This window comes from Lynx rufus, unplaced genomic scaffold (assembly GCF_022079265.1).
Source record: "Lynx rufus isolate CCGP_SWC_20201006 ecotype Redwood Valley unplaced genomic scaffold, mLynRuf1.p SCAF_1, whole genome shotgun sequence".
In the NCBI taxonomy this organism is placed as follows: Eukaryota; Metazoa; Chordata; class Mammalia; order Carnivora; family Felidae; genus Lynx; species Lynx rufus.
In genome coordinates, this window is record NW_025814823.1 from 47911627 (window position 1) to 47923443 (window position 11817).

Below are 11817 nucleotides of genomic sequence, written 5' to 3' on the forward strand. Positions count from 1 at the left end.
TCTCCTGCTCTCCCTGTGGGAGGACTGTCTTTACTTTTGTCCCGCCAGCGCCCTGCGTAGTGTCGGGTAAGTAACGGCATCCCATAAATATTTGTTGAATATACCAGAACATGGCTAGAAATTACTAGGGAAATTTGCCTAATTTGGTTGGATACAGATGTATTACTCTGTCGGATTTCAGTTATAAGAGGATATTTGAGGAGAAAAATGTTATCAAAATCCATCTCATAATGACTAATTTACAAAGAACACAAAAAAATCTGTGGCTACCAAAGCATAAGAGACTCTTAAAAACTGAGAACAAACTGAGGGTTGATGGGGGGTGGGAGGGAGGGGAGGGTGGGTGATGGGTATTGAGGAGGGCACCTGTTGGGATGAGCACTGGGTGTTGTATGGAAACCAATTTGACAATGAATTTCATATATTGAAGAAAAAAAATCTGTGGCTACCAAATCTCACAGAAATGTTCATCACTAATCAATCCAAATCTTATAATCAAGCCTTTGCCAATGTGAAAGTTTAAGTCTTGACAGGAGGCTTCAATAGACCCCACATACATGTACATATATATGTCTCTGATGAATTATGTGGAACGTCATTTTGATATCATCTGGAATTCAGACTAGAAGATGGTGACCCAACTGGAGTGCGGAGCTCCAGTGCTGTGAGGGTCTTGCTTCCTCCTGTTTCCGATTACTACTACCGTCTCAGAGTAAGTAGAAACATGACCCTCCGTTAACGTGCTTTAGACTGACTACAGTAAGATTTCCCCTAATGGGACTAGGGGGAAATCGACTACTTCTGAAAGATATTTGCACATTGTTGGAGTTTCTTGACCTTAAGATATCTTTTTGGGAGCATTTAAAGAACTAAAGAAAGAACTTGCCCTTTAAGGAGACCTTGTGACAGGAGGAGGTGGGAGAATAATTATGCTGCATACCAGACCTTACCTTTGCACAGAATAACTACATGACAAATGCTAAAGCAAACATGCTATAAGAATACAACAATATTCATTCACCTCTTTTCTGATAAGAAAGGTTTATGAATTTTTATATCTTGAAAACCTTTGTTTTGCAGGCTTTGCTTTAGCAGGTTGCCTCTTACTCAGTGTGTGAAGATTGAATCACTTTGGAATCCATTTGTATTTAGTTACTGGAGGTGTAGCATTGAGCGTATTTTGTGTTGGAAACCGCAGGTAGGACCTGTTTCTGTAAATGATTTATTTCCATGGATCTCTTCCTTTAATTGATTTGATATTTACTTAAGAAAGTTCTTTCTTTGCTTGCCTTGTCAGCCCCCTCTGAGAGCTTTTGTAAAGTATGTCGCCGTCATAAATAGCCTGATTCCTCCCCGGACCAGTTGTTTCTCTGAGGTTTATGCATCTTTAAATGGATTCTGGGCACCATTTCATAAGGATTTTTCTTGAAGTTCTCTTTTGGGATAAAACCCATGGCTTGAGGAAGCTTTAACCTGGACCTCAGTTAACACTATGGACTATTGAAGTAGCTGCAATCCTACTTGGATTTTAAATAAAAGCATCTTTAGAAATCTTTGCTAGTTTCATTGATTATAAAATTCAATCTAAATGCAAACAGGGTGATGGTGATGTAAACTCAGCTTTAAAACAAATCCGGTGCCAGCCCTCCCAACTGCACAGCCAGCCTTAAGCCATTCTAGAGTGGCCACTGGATATGTAAGCTGTGATGCAGAGTCCTTCAGCTGGGAGGCCAGTAAGTCTAGAGTGGCCCAGTGTCTTCACCTCTCTGCATAATAGAGATTCCCAGGTCCTAAGATGATTTGTGTGTATTTCAACTCAGTCCCCGTTCATACTGTGGTAGTAAGGCAGGTATGGAGCATGCTCTTCAAGTTGAATTTTTGAGCTCCGTGGAGCTGGCCGTGCAGGAGTCCAGGCCTAGGGGACAGGCTTGAAGAAGGGATGTCCCCATTCTGTAACTAGCCCCCCTTTCTCAACAGCAGCTGGAAGCCGTTCAGTCCTTTTTCACCACCCTTTCTCTTCCTGTAAATAGAAAAATACTGCCTTTCTGCAAAATGATATTTCAAGACGCATCTATGGTGTGTGTCTCAAGCTCACTTAAAAGGAAGAGTGGTTTTTAGAGGGACAGGAAAACTGAAGGCCAAGGTCACCAGACCTAAAGAGAGCTAAGAAAGAAAACTGCCTTCCAAAACATCCAGCCGTTCCCAGCCACGGAATCCTATTGGTGTCCAAAGCTTACAGTGCAAGTGATTTCAACTCAGAGCTCCTGGCTGCAGTCTTGGAATTGGCCCTATGAGCTTCAGGGAGTCAGTGAATTTCAACTTTGCTTAGGGAAGTCCACGACATGGGGCAAACCCTGTTCAGCCTTCTAGGGAACTTCCAGAGTTACAGACTCTTGTATGACTTGGTCAATTAAGTATACTTCCCAGACAGCAGTCCTTCATTTCGCCCTTATCAACATAAATATTTTCCCAAACGTTGCTTTCTGCTTTACCCTTTTCTCTGAGGAGGAAAGTATTGTCAGTAGAGAGGGCAGACCAAGGGCAGGGAACGGCTCATTTTTCCGCATCATGGAAAACATAGGATGTGCAGGAAACACATCCTTTCAACTGGCCTAATCCCTCAGTGAGGCTCATTTCATTGTGTTCCGTCCTTGTTCGAACGTGATAAAAATAGAACACTCAGAGTGCCATGTCTGTAGAACCAGAGTGAAATGGAGAGTTGAGGTAATTGCCCAGATAATCCAAGCAAAGACAAACAAAACAAAACAAAACAAAACAAAACAAAACAAAACAAAACAAAATAAAACCAACCACTGGTGAGAAAAAAAGCAGCTTTAGGAGTTTGAATGATCCAGCCTGGTTCTCTACATTGTTCAAATTCATCAGCTCTGCCTCTATATTTACTTTTTCTACATAGACTGAGCCTAAGTTATGTTGAAGAGTTTTCTTCCCCCAATTTTATCTCAAGTACCACCTCAAAAAAATGCTTTTGCGTTGGAGTATCCCTCTCTGCCGTATTTCCCAGTAAGAGAGAAAGTAGATCTCATAATAGACTTATACATGTTTTGATATAAGTGTAAAAAAACAGGGGCTCTGGAGTTTGGAGAGATTTCTTTTTCCTATGTTTCTGTGAGTTCCCCTTAGCAGGTTGCTAAATGCTGGAGATGGTTTATCTACACACTCACATGTTTTAGACCTGTTGCTTTATGCTTGGCTAAGTGCCTGTCATGTGTGTTGGTTGCCAGCCCAACAGCTTGGCTCATTTAGAAAATCAGGGAACCCAATTTCCTCTGAGATAGCAGCTGGTAATATTCCACTGGATGCTAGTGAGACACTGCCTGAATTGGAGATGTCGTCCTGGCCAGAGTTCTTCTTAGACTGGCTTCCCACGTTGGGACCTTGGGACTGTGACTGGTCTCTCAGATTACACCCCCTGACCTTGTTGTTTTCAAGACACTCTGCTTTTCTCAATCTCCCTCTTACATGGACTCAAACCTGTTCATTCATTCTTCTGATTTTTTCCTTCTGCCTCTTTCCCGACATAACCAGCCACCAAGTTCTATGGATTCTTCTTTCCCAAAAGTTTCCATTATTCTAAACTTTAATTTTATTCCCATTCCTTGAGTTTCAGTTCCTATTTTCTTATCTTTCTCAGTAATTTCCTGATTTTTTTCAGTCTCACCTGTTTCTAATCTGTCCTAAGTAAATGCCAGAACAAACTTCCTTGAAGCTCTCCTTAATTGAATTGTAATTCCTTGCAAAAAAAAAAAAAAAATTCCTTCCTTGATGGCTGCTTGCTGCTTAACATATTTTGCTCAAATCCCTCACCCTGGCAATGAAAGCTTTGTCAGTTTTGTTGTGATGACTTTGGACCCTCATGTGAAAAGTCACCTCCAGCAAGGCAAGCTTATTGTCCTTCTACATGACGTGCCCTTCCTTCTCTTGCTCATCTATCAAAATCCTGACCATCTTCCAAGTCTAGATTGGATATCCTACTTGTTCCACAAAGATTTTTCTGTCGACCTTGGAAGGAAGTGACCATTTTTGAACTGGAGTCACAGAATCTTAGAGGTTGAAGACATCTTGGAAGATGCTGAGTCCAACTTTCTACCCTTTGACCTTTGCTGGAACATGTCCAAGATGGGGAATACATAAACATGGCAGCTCACTGCATTTACTGGTAAGAATCTTTCTTTGCTTCCTTCCTGCCTTCCTTCCTTCCTCTCTCTCCCTTTCTTTCCTCTCCCTCTCCCTTTTTCTTTCTTTCTTTCTTTCTTTCTTTCTTTCTTTCTTTCTTTCTTTCTTTCTTTCTTTCTTTCTTTCTTCTTTCTCTCCCTGTCTCTGTCTCTCTAATTTTAAGATAATTTCTGACTCCCTGGGCCTTATTTGTTTTTGGTGTGTCCTCAGGAGCAATACAAAAGACATATCATTCTTCTTTTATATAAAAACCCCTCAAATATTTGATGAGTGCTATCCTAGTTACCTGGACTAATTCAAATGTAACCCTTATTTTTCAGTTACTTCTTCTATCAAAATGGTTTCTAAATCATTCTCCATCTTGGCTATTTTACCTGGAAGTGCTCCAGGGTGTTAACAATGACCTGAAAATACAGATATCAGAAAAAACCACAACTCTCCTGATTTATAGTATTCATTCCAGAGAACAGGATATGTCTGTACCACTCATTTGGCTCATTATGTACTGTAGTATTTACAAGTTTTTTGGCTACAGAAGAGGGAGGGGATATTTCTGGTGCCTTTGCAATTTTGCTTGTAAACTCCATGATTAGCCTCTGGAAAACAGCAACTCGGATCTGCAAATCTCTGCATCCTTTAAAGAGGCTCCCCCGCATCTAATAGGCATTCAATACTTTGATTTTGAAAAACTCATCTCAAGTGACGAACTTTGCTGCATCTACTGTTCTCTTCTCAGCTCCTATATTATTTGATCTCTTGGCAGTATTGACACCGTTGACCAATTTTTTCCTGCTGGAAACTCTTCCTTTGGTTTCCATGACAGTGCACTCTGCCGATTTTCTACTTAACTCTCTCCACTTCTCAATCTACTTTGTAATTTCTTTTCAACATTGGGTTTCTGCAGGGCTCTTTCTAATGTCTTATCCCCTTCTCCTTCCATGTCATCCTCACTATCTCTTCCCTACTCTGCTGTCCATCTTTTCAAGCACAGATTACTATAATAATCTCCTGCAATCAGAGTTTTAGAATTTTGTGAATGCTTAAAAATGGTTCAGCTTTCCTTTCCTAGGAAGAAAGACTGTGGGAAGAAGACAATTGAAGAGATTTGAGAGCTATTTAGGAAGTGGAATTGAATGAGCCTAGTGATGTGCTGGATTCTGTGGTAGGGAAGGGAAAGGAAGGGAGGGGCAATAGGTAACCAAGCAGTGCGGGGAGGAAGAGTGTGGGGCGTCCGTTGCATGCTCTATTTCCCATCAAAGCACTTCTGTGTTCATTGTAATCACCTGTCTGCAGGCACATGCCCTGCAGTGGACCTGCCCTGCTGGTTCTGGGAAGGCAGGGACTCCAAGTATCCGCTGTGCTCGTGGTTGTACCCCCCTACCATGCACAGCACACATTGGGATACATTTTTATTTTTTAGTATTATTTTAATCATGCTCTATTATGTTTAATTAAGTATGAAGACTTCCATAGCTTCTCGGCCTTTTGGCTAAGATCACGTATAGTAAGTATGAAGACTTCCAATCACATCACCTGGAAACCATTTTACCCAACACTCTATTTGGCTGCCAGTCTCTTGTCTCTCTGCTTAGCAATGGTGAGGCAGGTACCCTTTCTGCAGGGAAGAGAAATCCATGGTTTGTTGCCTTTGCCAATAGCAAAAATGGTAGAGAGCCGAGTAGCAAAGCTGTTGCCATTGGCATTTTTCATGTGAACTACACCAAAAGAACCCATTTGTCTCTCTCTGTCGGTGATGACATAAATTCTTTCCATGTTAGCACCTCTGGTCACTACACACAGATTACCAGTATCAAACTTGATGAAATCAGTAATCTTTCCAGCCTCCAAATTAATCTGAGTGGTGCCATTCACCTTGATGAGGGGATCAGAATAGTGGGTGGTATAAGCATCATGCGGCACCAGATGAGAGATTCCTTTCATTCCCACAAAGATCTTTCTCATTTTGCACAACTTATAAGTGGCCTCCTTAGGCGTAATCTGATGAACAGCAAAGCAACCCTTGGTGTCACAGATCAAGCAGAAATTGTCCCCAGTCTTCTTAATGCCAACGATGTCCATAAAACCAGCAGAGGAGGTTATATCAGTTCAGACCTTGCCATCATTTTTATTTTTAAGTTTATTTATTTATTTTGAGAGAGAGAGAGAGGAAGCATGAATCGGGGAGGGACAGAGAGAGAGAGCGAGAGGAAGAGAGAGAATCCCAAGCAGGCTCTGCACTGTCAGTGCAGATGCAGGGCTCGATCCCATGAACCTTGAGATCATGACCCGAGCCCAAGTTGGATGCTTAACTAATGAGCCACCCAGGTGCTCTGAGACGTTGCCATCAATCTTAATAAAACACTATATACAGATCTTGTTTACTTCATCTCCTGTTAGGCCATACTTAAGTCTTTTCCTTAAGAAAATGATGAGAGGGAGACATTCTCTCCATTTATGGGGACCAGTAGATGGACAAGAGGCAAACACACCAGTCAGTTTGTCCAGCAGTTAATGCTTTGGAGCGGCTACACGCATCAGGGACCGTGAACTGTAGCTATGCTAGGCACCAAAAGAGGACTGCCTCCTTTTGGCGTGAGAAAAGAGAGCTAAAAATATCTTTTCAGAAAAAGGTTTGGTAGGGACAGTTGAAGATCGTTCAGGGAAGAATGTGGTATCATTCTTACTGCATACGACTGGAGTTATACAGCAGAAGAAAGAAAAGGCAAAAGATGGAACTTTATAATGTACTGTGGGGTGCCTGGGTGGCTCAGTTGGTTAAGTGTTCCACTTTGGCTCAGGTCATAATCTCATGGTTCGTAGGTTTGAGTCCTGCGTGGGGCTCTGTGCTGACAGCTCAGAGCCTGAAGTCTGCTTCAGATTCTGTCTCCCCCTCTCTCTGCCCCTCCCCCACTTGCACTCTGTCTGTCTCTCTAAAAAATAAATGAACATTAAAAAAATTTTTTTTTAATGTACTGTGACATTAACATCAGAAAAATGACACAACATGTTGGACCCAATCAGTGAAGTAATATTTACTGAGCATCTACTGGGGACAGGCCTCTGTGTTAAGGCCTTTGGGTAATCATATAGGGTTTGCTCAATAAGGACTTGATAAGGGGAGGCCTGGTTTATGCCTTTTGTCCCAGCTGAATTATTAAAAGTTCTCTCTTGTGGTCTAACATTCTAACATGTTCATATCTGGACAGTATATTAACTGATCACACTACTCCTGAGAGATATGACTAATTCCAATTCAAATCAACAAAAGAGATAGTTCTTGATATTGGGTTAGATGCGGGTCAGAGAGTCAGCAGCCACACCTGGTGGAGGAAGGATTTAGGGCTGTCATGAGGAAATTCACCCAAGAAAGTTACTGGGAGAAAGAAAGAAACAAATCTAAAACTCTAAATAGAGTCAAGAAATCTCTAAAAGGAAGATCTGGTGGCTGATTTTGACAGGAGTCTAAAAGGGCATCTTTTTCAAGATGTTGCCATCCCTTCTTGGTCTGAAATTTCCACTGTAAGAGTTATCCGCTGGGTTTCTACAAAAAAAAAAAAAAAAAAAAAAAGCAGTGGGGAAGGGGTAGAATCTTGTCTTCAGAAGGTCAACTATTAAAAAAAAAAAGAGACCTCCCCTCCCATTCTTGGAAAGCCTTTCCTCCTTTGCCGGTGAGCAACAGTTGGAACAATTGGAGACTGCTTGGGCAGGGGACTGGGAAAACAAGAAGGCATAGATCCTGAGGAAGCTTGGAAGAAACTGACAATTGCCCAGACCCAGTGGGGGCCTTGAAAGGAGAGATGCGTCCTGTCCTGCCGTCCTGTCCTGTCTACCTGGAAGAGCTGAGACATTGTAACTGAAGGGAGGTGGCCATGAGAGAGAAACCAGAATGAAATCAAGTGTAATGATGTGGAGGACTTGTTTTCTCCATGAGAATTCAAGGGGCTGGCCCTCTTGATAAAAATCAAGATAGTCACACACTGTGATGAACAGGGCGGGGGGTCTGTGCCTCTGGGGAACAGAGGAGTGCTGGACCGATACAGGGAGAGGGAAAGAGCTTTACTGGATGTTGTGAGTGGGAAGTCAAGGGAGAGGGAGAGAGGTGTCTAAAGAGGATTTTTAGGATCATTTACTGTGTATGGTTTGTAAAAACACTTTTCCTGATCTATGAGAGTTGCATAGGCATTACCAGCTTCACCCAATAGTGTGGACTCTGGCAAGGGTCTGGGGACCTCCATGTATGCCAAGCACATAGCTGTATGGGTGTTTTTGACAGAATAAATATTGTAGATGTGATTAATAAAGTACAAGCGATCAAAAGCATTACTGAAGTCACAGTGGCTTCTTGCTATATATAGCTTCCCATCAATAGATAATAGAAGAGAGATTTTTGTGTGGGAGTGTAAGGAAGAGACTTGAAAAGTTTCAGAAGGAGACAGGTGACAAACACCAGTCTAGGGACATCCTCAATTCTTTATTAATCCCCCGGTGTCTTCACTGCTTTATTCCTTAGCATATAGTGTCGAACTTTCCTATAGAAATGGCATGTGGTTTTTGCCCTTAATAAGAACCTAGGGGCTATTTCTGACATAGAAATGGATGTCTTCCATGAGTTTTCTCTTGGAGGATGAGATAAGAAAGAGGCAGATACATGCTTAAAGCATGTCTTGGATGTTTTCTTTGACTATGACAGTGTTAAAAATGCAGACGGGCAAAAGAAAACAGACTTATCTCTGAATGGACTGTTTATTTCTGTGGTGATTAACTCACAGTGTTGTGTTCTTGCATAAAATCCTTGCGTTCCCCCTCATCGCGGTCCTGTCCCGTCTGCTCTGGTTCAGCCACACTAGCTGCAGTATGCACGTACTACCGTGGCCATACTTCCTTCTTGCTGTTAGCATTGAAGGATTGTAGTGTTGTGAACAATGTGCATGTGTATTTCTGTTCCAGCCTCTTTCACTTAACATAGTGAGCGTTAATGTTCCCACATGATTCAGATATTCATTGAAAATTACTGTTTTCCTAGATTCCCATATGCATATTCTATAACTCACTTAACTCTTTTGTGGGCAATTCCTAGGTTTTTACCATTAGAAATAATGCCGTGGTTTCCAGTATTGTGGGAGCATGTTACTTGCCCCTTCCCCCAGTTGTTCTTCTGAGAGCGGCAGCCTGATGTTCTCTGGGCCCCACATTCTCGCGCTGTCAGCCGTGTACTCCAGAGCGGCTCTGGACCTGACCATATGGCCTCTGTCTAATCACAGGATTCCCCTGCCCACAGCAATTGGCTCAGCCATTGGCTGGCGATCCAAACTGAGCAACTAGAAGCAGTGAGTGTTTGGCTGAGACTTCTGAGAGACTCACACTTTTTCCTCAAAGGGTTTACAAAGGAGAGGCCAAGAAAGAGATACTGGTGAGACTGTCTTGCCACCCTGGGCAGCCTCACAATGACACCCATGAGGAAAGCAGGGTGGAGCCAGAAGACAAAAACAACAGAAAACAAAACAAACAACAAACAAAACCTGAGTTTTGACAAGGATTTAAACTCTGACTTCAGCCTGTTCTGCACCTGAACTTTTCATTTGTTGAACCAGTAAATCCTGCAGCTACACCCCCTTCCCCATACACACACACACACACACACACACACACACACCCCACACCCCTTATTTTTAAATCTGATTGCATTGAGAGCTTGGGCTCTGTTGTAACTTTTTTGTTCACATGTCATTGACTTCACAGCATATTGTGTCCTTTAGATAATAAGAGCTAACAGGTACCCAGGGTTCACCTTGTGTCAGGCAACATGTTAAAGACTTTACATTCATTATCATAGTTAGGCCCAATAAGTCATTGGAAGTAGTAACTCTTATAATCTTCATTTTACACATTGGACGTTGAGGCTTAAGGAAAAGACCAGAACAAAACGTCAGTGTAGAGTCACAGGTCAGCAAGCGGCAGGACCCAGATTCTATCCTAAGCCTGCTTCCAGAGCCAGAGCTACATCACAATCTGCCTTTCTGTTTCTCATTTCCTTTATTTATTCCCTAAGAACAGAATGAATTTTGTGTGAAATCAGAGAGACTGGAGCAAGTCAAGTCCCTTTAAAAGGCAGTGTGGTTAAGGGTTTTTGTCTTGGAGCAAGATACAAGAAACTAAAGGACTGGATTTTAGAAGGAGCATTAAGAAGGAGAAGGGTCTGGGTGGGGGTGGGGATGGGTTAAATGGGTGGCAGGCATTAAGGAGGACACTTTTAGGGGTGAGCACTTGGGTGTCATATGTAAAAGATGAATCACTGGGTTCTATTCCTGAAGCCAAGACTACACTGTATGTTAACTAACTTAAATTTAAATTAAAAAAAAAAAAAGGAGAAGGGTCTGAGAAAAGCCTCATAGGTGGGACTGGCAGTGATTGTGTGCACGTGAGTGTGTGTGTGTGTGTGTGTGTGTGTGTGTATACGATGGAACCATGTTAAGATTCTTTCCTATCACAGAGTCTCGGATTCAAAGAAGTCTAGTCTATGCAGAGTGAGAACTCGTGTGGAAACATGAGTGAGGAGATTAGATCAGATTTTGAATCCTACTTTATTTATTTATTTTTTAAAAATGTTTATTTAGTTTTGAAAGAGAGAGAGCAAGCAAGCGAGGGAGGGGCGAGAGAGGGAGACAGAGGATCTGAAGCAGGCTCTGCACTGACAGCATTTAGCCTGAGGCGGGGCTCAAACTCACGAACGGTGAGATCATGGCCTGGGCCAAAGTTGGACGCTTAACCGACTGAGCCACCCAGGTGGCCCCAAATCCTAGTTTAAGAAGTCTAATTGTGATATTATGTACAATAGAGAGCTCTCAGTTCCTCCAGAAGGCGTGGTGGACTATGTCCTTGGTGGCCTGCAATGAACCGTACATCCTAGTTAGTATTCATGCCCTGTGTACTTCCCTCCACATTGATTTAAGCTTGACGATTTAACGAGCCTTGGCCACTATGACATCAGAAGACATAATGCAAGAAGAAGCTAAAGAAGCTTTTGCACATTTGGGTTTATTCTCTTAGAAGGCTCTTTCTTAGAATCCAGCTGCCACCTGTGAAAAAGCTCAAGCAGCCACAGAGAAAAGTCCATGAAGGAGAAGTGAGGTCACCTGGCTGACGGCTCTAGCTGTCCTCACCTTTTGGCATCCACTACCCCTTGTTAACCATTTGAAATGAGGCCATTTCAGTGCCCCCATCATCCTGGTGTCCTAGTCACCACAACATAAGGCAGAAGAATCACCCAGCAGCCAGCCCTTAGAATGGTGAAAAAGAAGTTGTTGTTTTGAGCCACTAAGTTTGAGGCAATTTGTGATGCAATAATAGATCATCGAAAGGGTTGGAAATGGTCTTCCTGCTTCCCACCCTCCCATTCTACCTTCTGGCAAATATAATGGGCTCTTTGGGCAATGCAAAGACACAGAGAAGAAAGCCTCATGATCCCCGTCCTGATTCTTGCACCTCTGCCCCTACCCTGCATGTTTTTGAGCTTCAGACATTTATTTATAGCTGCCTATCAATATTTCCCAAGCAGAATTCATTTTCTTGGACTTCAAAACTCCCCTCCTTCTCCTTTCTCCGTTTTGGTTATTGATATTG

General features: G+C 42.5%; 1 pseudogene; it reads right to left on the bottom strand.

Moving 5' to 3' along the window:
* Positions 1-5754: 5754 nt before the first annotated feature.
* On the bottom strand, positions 5755-6732 carry LOC124508597 (40S ribosomal protein S4, X isoform-like; annotated as a pseudogene).
* Positions 6733-11817: the final 5085 nt, after the last annotated feature.